Here is a 13,292-nt window from a genome sequence, read left to right on the forward strand (position 1 = left end):
TAAAATATACAGTCTTTCCTCAAGTTCCTGTAAAAGCACAGAAAAAATGAGAGGTTGGATAGCAGCTCCTTGAAACTAAGTTCTTCCAATGCATTCCACATCTTTTTTTTTTATTCCCCTAAGCACTCATCAGCTTCCCAGTTAAGGCAGGTGTGCATGCCATGACACAGCCATGCCTTAGGATGGCTTAATTCTCTGGAGATTAGTTCTGACTTGGTAAGACGTAGGAAATACAATTGTCTCAGACCAAAATAAGAATAAGAGATCATGGGATAGGTTTTGTTTCTCCTCAAGACCACCAAGGTATTTTCTTTGCAGCAAAATGAGGTCGAGAAAAGAAAGAAAAGTGAAAACATAATTAATTATTTACTGATTTTTGCTGGTATTCTATATATGTGAAGTGCTATGGAAATTTAGATCTTAGAAATACAATTGATGAACTTAAATATAGCTAATAAAATGGCTAGCGAATGGCCATGTCTTAATGATGCAGGACTGGCTCACATGATATTTTCTCATTTATGGTGCATCTCAAGAATTATACTTAACTATACAGTTAAGTTTTGGGCTGTAAAAATCATAATAGGAATAAAGACTTTTATGGTTTTAACAAAGCATGATTATCCTTTGAAAAAGATTGTCTCCTGTGTTTATTGTTCTTTCTGAATCAGTATTAAGTAGCATTTGAATGACAGGGAAACTGAAGTGAATTTTCTAGTCTAATCTTTTATGCCCATGGACTGCAGACAATAATTGTGTGCCTTCATGTATATAAAATGTGTTAAAATGTCCTGAGTTCATTTTGCATGGCAAAAGAGGTAGGTAGGGTGCCAGTTCTATCTAGGAATAACAGTCCATCAAAAGATTGTTTCTGTTAATTTCTCTTTAGCACAGGAAATAGGATCTTTGCAAACCATTTTGAAATTGAGTTACATCATTAAGAAGCCATATAGGAAAATATAGGTTGGTAAGTCTGAGAAGACATTCATTGTGTGATCCCAAATGTTAATGTGCCATCAATGTGAGGTGAAATGGAAAACCTGAAAGCCATGTGCGCGTAAGTTATATGGTACATTGATTGCTTCTTAGCTGTGTTCTTTACTGTTGCTACTCATTTGAATGGAGATTGTTTGTCCAGCCCCCTGACTGCTAATAGAACTGCAGAATTGACTGAGATTCTGCCTCTAGCTGACGTGACATTAAACTACCGAAAACATTAATAAAATCATTCGTGGAAACCTGAATTTATGCTTGACTAAGTTAATCATCTCCTTGGTTGTTAGACATGTGACAGTGCGGTCATATTTACCAGATGTGAACTGTAAATTGCTACTATCGTGTGAAATGCTGTGGTGGTAGGGAAAAAAGAACTAAAATAGCAGCCTGAGCAAGACAAGGAGAATGGTGTGCTATATAATAAGAGGGTTCTGTGTTATTTACAACAGTGATTCCCAAACTGTGGTCTGTGGCCACTAGTGGTTCCCAGGACACTTGCCTGTGGTCCAAAAAGAGCTGGATGATTAGATGGAGTTAGTTCTCTGACTAGTTTCCACCTGCTCAGCTGAATTAATGGTAGCTAAGAATACTTTTCCAATAATACTTCTTGTGTGTGTTTGCAGCCAGCGGTCTTTGAGATGTTACACTGCTCTGGAGGTGGGGGAATGGGTCTATGGTGTGTACTGCTGCAAACAGGAGAGGAGGAGACACTGAAGGATGGTCTGAGAACTGAGCTCTGAAAAATAGTTACTCACCTTTAGCTAATAGCTTTTGTCCTTAATATTTTGTATAATCCCAGAAAAAAGAATCCACACAGAGGCACAGGGAGTTAGTATGCATTTCATAATTTTAGCTATTTTGTGGCTCTCATTTATTTTAAGTAGTATGAAAGTTTTTAATTACTGTTTATCTCTCTAAATTGGAGAGGTAGGGATATGAAGGATGGAATGTTCAGTGGATTAGGAATTGGTTGATTGGATGCAGCCAAAGAGTTATGATCCATGGGTCTCTGGCAGGGTGGAGGCCGGTCACAAGCGGCGTCCCTCAGGGGTCAGTCTTGGGACCAGTGCTGTTCAACATCTTCATCAGTGACACAGACGATGGCATGGAGTGCACCCTCAGCAAGTCTGCAGACGGCACCAAGCTGAATGGTGCGGTCGATGCATTGGAAGGAAGGGATCCAGAGGGATCTGGACAGGCTGGAGAGGTGGGCCCATGAAAACCAAATAAGGTTTAATAAATAAGGCCAAGTGCAGCGTGCTGCAGGGTCAGGGCAATCTTAGGTATTTATACAGACTGGGAGAAGAACCCCTTGGGAGCAGCCCTGTGGAGAAGGACTTCAGGGTCCTGGTAGACGAGAGCTGGAAAAAAGGGGTGGCCAGCAGGGAGAGGGAGGTGATCGTCCACCTCTACTCAGCTCTTGTGAGGCCCCATCTGCAGCACTGCGTCCAGGTCTGGGGCCCCTGGTACAGGAAGGATGTGGAGCTCTTGGAGCGGGTCCAGAGGAGGCACTGAGATGATCAGAGGGCTGGAGCACCTCTCCTATGAGGAAAAATTGAGGAATCTGGGCTTCCCTTATTGTGGCCTTCCAGTACTTGAAGGGAGCGTATAAACAGGAGGGGGAATGGCTGTTTATGAGGGTGGACAGTGATAGGACAAGGGGGAATGGTCTTAAACTGAGACAGGGAAGGTTTAGGTTGGATATTAGAAGGAAGTTTTTCCCCCAGAGGGTGGTGACACACTGGAACAGGTTGCCCAAGGAAGCTGTGGATGTCCCATCCCTGGAGGCATTCAAGGCCAGGCTGGATGTGGCTCTGGGCAGCCTGGTCTGGTGGTTGGCAACCTGCACAAAGCAGGGGGTTGGAACCAGATGATCATTGTGGTCCTTTTCAACCCAGCCCATTCTGTGGTACTGTTCTTCTGTGATCTTCTTTAAGGTGCATGAGAGCTTTCTATTCTGTCAGTATTAAAACACCTGTAAATTAGCATCTGTGGTGCTTTAGAAGCTCTTTGATCTTCAAATCTTCATGGTAGAAACCCACTGGAATGTTTTAAATCGAAATATGTGAAAAGCAGGCTGAAGTACTTCATTTACTGTAATACTTCTTTCCCACGTGCCATGTGCAGTTAATTATTCATACAGGAGCCATTATCAATGCCTGTAATTACGCAAATGCTCATTTGAGTGAAATGTTGGCATTTGGCATTGTTTTAATCAGTTCTGTTTAATTTTAAGTGTGTGTTGAAAAATCTTGTTCAAGTCAGAATCAAAACTAAAAAAGTAAAACTTTCCCATATGTGCAGTATTTCTAAATTCTTTTAGTATTTTCTTTTCTGGCCAACCAAAATGTTATCAATTTTAACTGCTCATAACATCATGCTTTTTCTGCCATTTATTTATTCATAATGATAATTTAAACACTGTTAAGATGATTCGTGTACCACCTAAAACACAGCTCTATATTCCTTTGCATTTGATGGAGAAGTCACCAGTTTTTGCTGGTGTTACTAAGCAGAGAGCTTTGTCTCTACTTTTGTTTTAGCAATATGAAAAACGGGTTCTCTGTTTTGTTCAAGGTTTTTCACTGCATCTGTCCCCATTGTGTCCCTATGTATATTATTTTTAAAATCCATGAAAATCTTTATAATCCATTCTAGCACTTTATTCAACCAATTCCCCTGTGAAAGCTTAATTCATCCGTATCTATACATAAGGTTAATATAATTCTAATTCAAGGATGTTTTTTAAAGTAACAATTTTTGAAATCCAATACATTTTTCTGGATCCTTATCCAGAAAACAGGACATTAAAAAAAAACCAAAACAAAACAGCATCTCTTGGAGAGTGTAATGTCTTCAGTGCATTCCAAGAGACTTTGGATGTAAGTTTTGAGATTGTTTATGGATCATTTTCTGCCTTTCACCCCATGACTTAGGTATGTTCTCCAGCTGATACCATCGCTTCTAATTAGACACAGATGGCTGTTTAGTGAAGGAGAAAAAAAGTGTTTAAGAATTTGAACCTATGAAGAGCTAACATTTATATCTTTTGGTGTCCTGACTTTAGAAGGTGTGTCATAGTTCACTGAAATGAGAGTGATGTGATGTTTTGCCATTCTGTTGTAGGGAAAGTTGAAAAGTGAAATAATTCAATAAACAAAATATTGAAATGGTTCTGATTATTTTCCCAAGAGAGAATGCTTAAGAATCCTTTAATACAAGTCAGACTGGGAAATGCATTTACATTTGCTAACAGACTGAAAATGGACAATCCCCATAGCAGAAAATAATCCTTGCTCTCTGAAGGTTTATCAGGCCTGGGTTTGTTTCAATAATTGAACCAAAATTTTATTCACTATGTAGGTTACTTTTGGGGAAAAAAATTGATCAATATATTTTTAAATTTCTTAATTACAGTTTCTACTTTGGGGTATAGACCTTAAATTTAATTTTGATACGACAAAGCTTGCCAAAAATGGTGCAGGTCCTAATGCAGTCAATCTAGAGTTTAATGGTAATTTGGTTTTTATTTCACTGTCATCTGCAGTCATAAGGCTGAGAAACTCAGCAACGCACAGCAGAATTCAGAAAATATTCAGGTTTGAAACTTCAGCCTCTGTTTGCTGTGGTTTTAGGAGTTTCCTTTTCTTTAAAGAGAAATGTAGGTGTTTCAGGGAAACATAGAAGAGAGTAAGGCAGGAAATGCAGGTGGCCTCACTCTTAGGTAGTCAGCTTCATTAATGAATTACTCATAGCTGTAGTGCACTGTTACGTCTCTTACAAAGATGTGGGTAAGGGCTTTTTGCTTTGAGAAGTGAGCAAGGACTGAGTGGTAGCAGTATTGTGGAGCCAGGATGCATGAGGGACTTGCATTTCTTGTTGGATAAAGGAGTTTTTCTTTCTACCTCCCTTTGATGCAGCATGGAACTATTCTTTTCCTTTAGGCTGGACGTACTCTTATTTTTCTAAAGTTTAAATGCTATGTTTTGGGAATAATACAGCAATTAAAATCTTATTTACTGCAGCTCCCAAATTAGTAGCAAGGTCAGGTGGCTGCCTAGTTGCTAAATTAACCACTGTTGGGCTAAACCATACAATAGACTCCACTGAAGTTCTCTAAGATTGCTGCTGTAGTGCTTCTGTTTTTGTTTGGTTTATTTAATGGTTGTTTCTTATTTTTGAGAATGTAACTTTTCAGACATATTACCTCTGAGACTCCGTTAACTACTGTTTGAATACTTGAGAGAAATTTAATCCGTTAATCATGAAGAGACTACGTTTCATATTCCTGAATGCACATCAATATATATTAAACACGATCATATTTAAATCTGCTTATGTGTAGGGTATGGTTCAAATTCAGTTCAATAGAAATGATGTTATAAAGCCATGGGTAGGTTCATTTGTGATGACAGATCAGCTTTGTTACAGTAATGCTATAGTATCTATTTCAGTTATAATGCAAAACTCCAAAAAAAGTCAATTAAAAATCAAAGTCATCACAGAATCTTCGGCGTGTTGCCATACCTGCTCTGCTCTGTAGTTCAGCCAGGTGACTGTGAATGAAACCTGCAGCATTTTCAGCAGGGGGGCTAGAAAGGAAACTGCTGTCTTGATTTTAGGGAATAAATCTGTCAGTTTTAAAGCAATTTAGCAGTGGGAAAGGTATAAATAATAATTTAAAGTGGATAATTTGACAGAAATGTGTTTCTTCCCCAAAGATAGACAATTTGCACTCTGACTTACTTTCACGTTGTTACTTAAACGTCAGTGAGTGATAAAGAAATCTGCTGTATTTCAAGAAAGTACAAAGTGAAATCTTTCTTTCTTAGCTTTGCTTTTAGTACAACCAGGTTTTTACATGTTTTCTTCCCCCAGCTCTTATTGCCCATCATGACACCCTATGGTACAGGACATCATTTTGGCCACTTTGGGTCAGCTGTCCTGGTTCTGTCCCCTCCCAGCTCCTTGTGCCCCTCATCTCCTCACTGGCAGGATGCTGTGAGAAGCTGGCATGTCCTTGGCTTTGTGCAGCACTGCTCAGCAACAGCTAAACCACCAGTGTGCTATCGTCACTGTTTTCATTAAAAATGCATCATACAAGCCTCTTCAAAGAAAATTTAACTTTATCCCAGCCAAAACCACAGAATCTAAGATACAGTTTTGAAAACTTCTTACGATCTGTCATTTTTGAAGAATACGAGTTAAAGATGGAACAGTGTTATGTGTGCCTAAATGGGTCATTTAGTCCTTAAAATAAGAAGGATGCTGGTCAGTGTTATTATATCATCTGGACTTGCTTACTTCAGGTGGTCAGTCTAGCTACTAAATTTAAATTTAGTATCGTTTCTGTGAATAAATGAAGGTACAAACCTCCACTTTCCTGTATGCCTCTGTCAGTGTAGTATCAGCTGAGACAAATATATCCAGGAGTAAAGAAAAAGCCCTAAGTTCTCCTAAATGTCATCCAAATGCCATGGTGGTAGCTAGTGCCACTACGGTAGGAAATGCAGTCTTGTTATTTTAGTGTTACTTCCAAGACTTACCCTTATTTGAACATTTCAGTCTTTGTCTGTATCAGTTCTAAATATAATTTGGGGATGGATTTTCTAGAGAAATTAAGGCTGATGTAACAAACCAAAAATTTTATCGTGGTTTCAGCAAAGTGTTGAGTGCTTCAGCAAATGTCACCCATTGATCTGCTCAGTTACACCTTGCTATATGTGGCTGTAAGGTACAAATCCCATATTGTTATTTGTGTTACTGTATAGCTGTCTATCCAGTTACCTTCTTAGCTGCTCACTTGTTCTGCTTCCCCGCTCTTAATTCCATGCTGTATTCCTTGCCGTTTTCTCCCACTTCTAAAATAATTCTTTTTACTCCCTGTCTGTGGAATAACACGGGTTGTCTTCCTTGGCCAGCTGTCTGTCTTTGCTCCAAGCTTCGGCTCTCCTTTATTTGCTCTCAGCCTCTGTTTCTCTACTTCTATCTGTTTAAACTTCCCAAACTTCTGAAGTGCTGTTTTCGATAGGTGTGACTGTTAGACTTACCTACTATGGTGCAATGTTTTATTTATCGTACACCTACTGAATCCATTCCTATTAAATGACATCCAATATTTTTTGTTCATTTCAACGCTCATACAGTGCGACTATTCTTTCTTTGTTTCTCATTGTCATGCTATATGTAGACAGTCTTGAAGATGTGCAGCATGTCATTATTTTAGTTTTCTTCCACTGTCAACCTGTGCCAACACAAGTTGTTGAAGTGTTGCTTTTTATTGCTTCATTCAGTAAGAAAGTCCCGTGCTTTAGTTTTTCAAGACTGAATTTTCACCATGTGAAATTGGAAGATGTTAGATCTGGCCGAACTCAGAAAGGTCTTGATATTAATGTGCTTTGCAGTACAGAACTACCTTAGGGAGCAACGCCCGGTGCATGTGTTTTTCCTGGATGGACTCATACATCACATGCATCAAGGCTGATGGTGCAAGATAATTCAAATACCAGTAAAAAACATTTACCCTTGTAAAACTGGGTGATATTTCAGACCATATGTGAAATGAGTATTCCGAAGGGAAACACTCAAGGTAGACATCTGAAGGAGTATCACCTGCCAGGCAAAGCGACGAAAACAGACTTCTGGGGGCATGAAAGTGGGATTTGTTGGATCTGGACTGATTTTTTGCAACCTAGCTCAGCCAGATAATGGAAATTATAAGCTTTTCATTGTGTTGTTTGGACACATGCTACTGGTACGATAAACCCATCCTAATGCTCGTGCTCACTGTGGAGTCCTTTCATGTTTCAGTGCACACCTCATGGCATACTTCTTCCTGAAGGTTGAAAGTATCCAGAAAACAAGAAGTTTAACATGAACAACCAGCTTCCCATCTTTTCAGACCTTTTTGCTTTTGCTCCTTGAAGTAACTTTATGATGAAAATGTAGGTCTGCTCCTATACATTGGTGGTTCTCTAGCCATTTCTCTCTCAAGTTCTATTTGTTTTATTTTGCTTTTTGTGGTGTTTTTTTTTTGTTATAAAAACGTTGAAAATTCTTATGAAATGCACTTTCTGCATTTATTCAGCTTGACAGTCATTCAGGTGCAGAAGTGCTGTCATTCAGATACAGAAAAATCCATTTATCATGGGTATTAAATTTGGTTTATGTATGTAAAAATGATAATGGAAGTAAACATTGGCATAGAGCTTCACAATAAAACACTGCTTAGAGTTGCTTGCTTTGCCTAAGTTAAAAGCAACCAGCACAGCTTTGTCTCTGCACTTGTGCTGGCTGTTATCTCATTATACTCAGTAATTGCTGCTCACACCAGAGGAAAGCAAGACTGGGAATGCCAAATAAAAAGAAGTATCTCAGCAATTCTTCATTTAGGAAGTTCAACATACTCCTGTATGTTTTGAATCAAAGTTGTTTTTAGTGTATGTTACGTTAGTCCATTCTGTCAGACTACACCAGTACTATTTTAATTATACTACAGCTTCCTTTCGACAACAAATTAGATGTTAAATAAAGTATCCCAGCAATAGATATATAGATAGCAAAGGAAATCGGTAGTTTTAATTTACAAACTAAGGTCTTGTTGTTTTTCTAATAAAGAAAATAATGCCAATGACCACTACAGTGTCTTGAGTAAATGGTAATTTATTTGTAGAGGATACCTTTACAAAAAGTAATTACTCCAATAAACACTAATGAGCGGTATGTTTATCTTAAAAGTTGCATGAACAGTTCCTGAGGGTACCAGGGCCAGATGAAGGTCTAGGGGTTAATCTGAAACACAATGCTTTAAAACCTGGTTCCTGGTGTCAGTAGGAGTTCTTCAGTATTTATTGAACATTCTTTCACGGTTTCCATCCCATTTCATTGGCATTTTATCACTCGCTGATACAAATTATCCAGGGTTCAGTAATCAAATGAAAGATTGGGTGAAGCATTCAGGCTTCAAGCAATATATCTTTAGGAGATGTATTTTCTAAAAGATTTTCTCATTTTAGACCCACAAACCGGAAAGCTCCATTTTTAAGCATACAGTTCTCTTTAAACATTTTGAGATGGCATCATCCACTGGTAACAAATTACTGTGTTTTGCTATAAGAACAAAAAAATCACATGGATTCTTTGATTTACAGAATTTGACTTGTGACTGTGCAGCCCTGTTTAGCAAGTAATCCTCCTAGATAATTTAGTCACGGGGCAGCTTTCTGTCCATCACCATGTGAAGGCAAAGATTAAACCTTTCACTGACTGCTCCATCTAAACCCCAGTTACACAGTCCCAGTTGCTGCTTCTCCCCTGCAGTGTTTGTATAGGTTGTGTTGGAAAAGTCTAAAACGCTTGGTCCAGTGTGTTATGTTCACTTATGGTCTGTGAGGATGGAATGCACCTAAGGTGACCCTAAGCTAGCCCTCCTGAGCTATTGGCTTGGTCACAGTGATGCCGTGTACCTTCCCTTTCCTAAGCTTTGGTATTATCTTTGAGCTGTCAGTATCTTCTCCTGGTTTCCTTTATTTCCTCTTGATACTACCTACCTATAGCTACCAAATGTAGAAGGATATGTGAGCCGCATTGTCAGTACTTATGAGAATCCTCCTAGATTAATCTTCCTTTTAGGCAACAAGCAGCTCCTTGGTTTTATTCAGGACAGGTATAATCACAATCTTACAACTCCTTATGGGTCTCACTGACAGTGGCATTGTGGTTCCACCTATGGGTTCCACGGTCAGTGGCATCATGTCATTATCACTGCAGTATGTCCCCAGAAGTCAAGGAAAAGTAAAACCCTTGTTGTTCTGTCTTGGAGGGATCATTGGTCTCCTGCTCATAGAAACATTTGTGTCTGGGATTTCTCACTCATCCCTTCCATGTAGGACAGATGGAGGTGTTTTCATTTCTACTGCCAGACTTGCAGTAGGACATTATAGAAAAAAGCGTTGTGCCGTTTTCAGAACTTGATGTAAAAGGTGCTGCTCTGTCTTCTGTTTTCCATGGAGTTATCATCCTTTCTATGACTAATTTATTAAATACAAGCAAAGTGAAGAAAGTAGAAAAGTTTTTTTTTTTTCCTTTCATTTTGTGATTTAGGCAGGACAACATGAGTCTTAAGTGGAACACTCTGAATCAAGGAGGTTTTCAGGTGCTTAATAACCAAGCAAAAAGAATGGTCATTTCATTTGTTATTTTAATTATGATTTCTGATTGGCTTGTTCTGTTTCTTCATAAAGCAGGATTTTTTATTTTTTTTTTTTTATAAGCTATGTGGAGCATCCCATGCTTATACCAGGTCAGTGATGTGGTAAGTCTTTTGTCTTGGCACAAAAGATGCTACGTGTATTTGTGTTAGGGACAAAAAACTTAGGGAGTTTGTGCGGGTGTTTTTTTTTTTCTTTTCTTTTTCTGCTTCATAATTTTTAGGATGCTTTATCTTCTTCCCTTTCTCAGAAAAACAGAATAAAAGTATATTTTGCCTCATTGTTCCTGAGCAATTCCCAGACCTCACATATGAATGGATCGTGAGAGAGACTGAGTTGCTGTCTGACAGTCAAATGAGTGTCTGCATACCTAGCTGCAGTACTGTTATCCTCTGGGGCATTTGGATGTACAAGCATTCCGTTGTGAAATTAGGGAGGTGCACACGCATGCACGAAGTGTGTGAGCTTTAACAGTAGCACTGGAAAATCTTGCCTCCAGTATCTTTTTGAATCATTGAAGGAAAAGAAAATCTATGATTTCTGAATAATTATTAATTTCAGGAATCTACAGTATAAAGGCTGCTCATGTAACTGATGTGCTTTTTTTTTTTCCCTAAGAATTTCCCATGCATACACAGCAGAAAAACAAACAAAATTCTCTGTTATTTTGCTAAAAAGTGAAGTCCTCTTCCCCAGCAAGATTAACTTGTCGACTAATCTCAGAGCAAACACTTTATTTTAATCTATCATTGTTTTCTGACACTGGGTTTAGCAGAGGTCAGAAGAAGAGATTCATTAAAGTGATTGTGCATTTGTTTTTCCAAAAGCACATCAGAAGATTGATGTTTTGCCAAAGAAAATAAAGAAATACAGTATTTCTTTTAATACACTTCAGCTAAGTAAAGTCTTGCAATCACATGCTTTGGCCCAGCTGGGGTGTTTGTGGCATAAGGTACAAGTCATATAATTTCTACTATCTGAAAAGAGCTTAAATGAGCTTTATTTCAGCCATGCCATTTGTTCCACACCTGAGGTGAAGTAATTCGCTCTCTGGTCCCTCCTCTGATGTACAGCCATCACAAAGCTGACTGCCAGTGTGTTTGTGCAAGTCTGTTTGCTTATATAAAGAACCAATTTAAGCTCCTCCACCCAAGAAATTCATGTTGATTTTGGATAATCCCTGGACGATATTATTCCATAAAATAAATAAATAAATCTTTCAGATGTATGACACGGCCCAGCTCCACATATTTTGGACTGTTATAAGCACATCATTTGTACTGAGGAAACACAAATTGCCGTGAGACATGGGCAGTTTTATGTTTGGCCAGATGTAAAATAAAATATGTATTTCACTGTAGAGTTATGTGACACTGGAGTTCACCTGACAACAGTGCTGGGTCTATTGGGATGACAGTTACATCTCCAGACCCTGTGCTGCATGCTCATCCAAGGTGGATTTTCTGTAAGCAAAACCAATGCAATTTGGTTTGGCAACAAACCAATGTTACAGAAGAGAAGGAAAAGTTGTATTAAACTTCTAGAACAATTCTATTGAGTCAGCACTGGCTGTTCGGACTCACTTTCAGTATGTTCGAGTCCTAAACTCAAGCCTGAGCAAACGACAGGAGGAAAAAGCCCTTATTCTCTGTTTTTAATCCTACCTGTCCAGCCCTTACCCTTCCTTCACATTCTTACTTTGGCAACAAAACTGGTTCTCAGTAGGTACGTCACTAATGAAATCAGTAATAATTTTGAGTATGTTAACCTGAACTCTACACTGCTATTTTAGTGGTTAAGTAAATATTGAATTAAATATTTAATGTCTTAAGAAACTATTTAATTATCTGTTAGACAAATAACCTTGATTTGGAAAGTGTTGAGGCTGTGCAAGGCAGTATTTGCTGTATTGTTCATTGACAACATTGCAGTAACTTTCAGCATTTTGCTTGTAGCAGATACTGAGTTTTTGCTGAGAAAAGCAGCCATTAATCCAGACATCCATAATTTTCTGTCATGTGTATTGACAATGGTATTATAAAATTGCTTCAAAATCATAAGGTTGCATGAAGAATACAAATAGAATTTGTGTTGTTTCCTGCTTGGTCTCTGTAGTCTTATGAACCTGGAGAGGTTGTCTAGAAGATTTCTCCTCCTACTTTACTCCTTTTCCCTTTCTCTAACCTAGAAGAAGCAGAAATTCTTGTTAATCCCCCCCTTTTTTAAGAACAAAGGCTATGAATGGAATGTCCAAAATTAAAAGGCTTGCTGATAAATCATTGAAGATGGCAGTGCCTGAGAAATGAAGTATGGGAATGGTAGATAATGTTTACAGAGTAAAATTGGCCTCTTCAACCCAACACATGGCAATACAGTTATACTCAATGTAACATACTCTGTCACTTGTTCCTGTATCCAGTGGGTCACTATATATCTAGTTTTCTGTTACTGTGTGTTTTACATATACACTTAATGAGACTTGCAGTGCAGACAGCCCACTCCTGCATGTGGTTAAGCTACTGTATAAATAAATAAAAAGTAGCTCTAACTAAAAATAGGAACTAAGATTAAAAACAATGTGTTGGCCTTAGGGTTTCAAGAAACAGAACAAGCTTCTTGTTTCACATTACTTGTAGAAAGCCTAATAGGTAATATATTACTTCTAATCCAGTGTTACATTCCTTAAGTGTGTTTTGGTCTTTTTCATTCAGAGTAAACTACTATAAATTATGTTGGGTTGTGAGCATAAGTAGTTTTAGTAGAAATACTAAAGAAAAATGTGCTTGTTGTTGCCTCTGTGGTAATATTTTAAGCTCAGGAAAAAGGCATCAGGGCACGTTCTAAAACAACTATTTTGCTTCAAAACATTATGTATTATACAGATCATCGAAGAGGCAATTTAGCGCCAACTCATGCTACCAATTACTACTGTTGCGGCCAGAGTTCCCATAACTCATTTGTATTGGTAATTTTTAGCATTTGGGGTTACAGATTTACTGCACGGAGATTGAAGGACCTGTAAATCATTGTAATTTGATAATGGGTGGTTAGAAAGGTGTCTGTTACCACTTCCTCTTTGCAGATACA

General features: G+C 38.3%; 1 protein-coding gene across 2 annotated transcripts in view; it reads left to right on the forward strand.

The window, feature by feature from the left end:
• Nucleotides 1-13,292, forward strand: part of LDAH (lipid droplet associated hydrolase) — a 106,730-nt gene that overhangs the window by 33,081 nt on the left and 60,357 nt on the right. The gene's annotated exons all lie outside the window — the stretch shown is intronic.

This window comes from Lagopus leucura, unplaced genomic scaffold, assembly GCF_019238085.1.
Source record: "Lagopus leucura isolate 7727_CA_CO unplaced genomic scaffold, USGS_WTPT01 Super-Scaffold_73, whole genome shotgun sequence".
NCBI classification, from domain to species: Eukaryota; Metazoa; Chordata; class Aves; order Galliformes; family Phasianidae; genus Lagopus; species Lagopus leucura.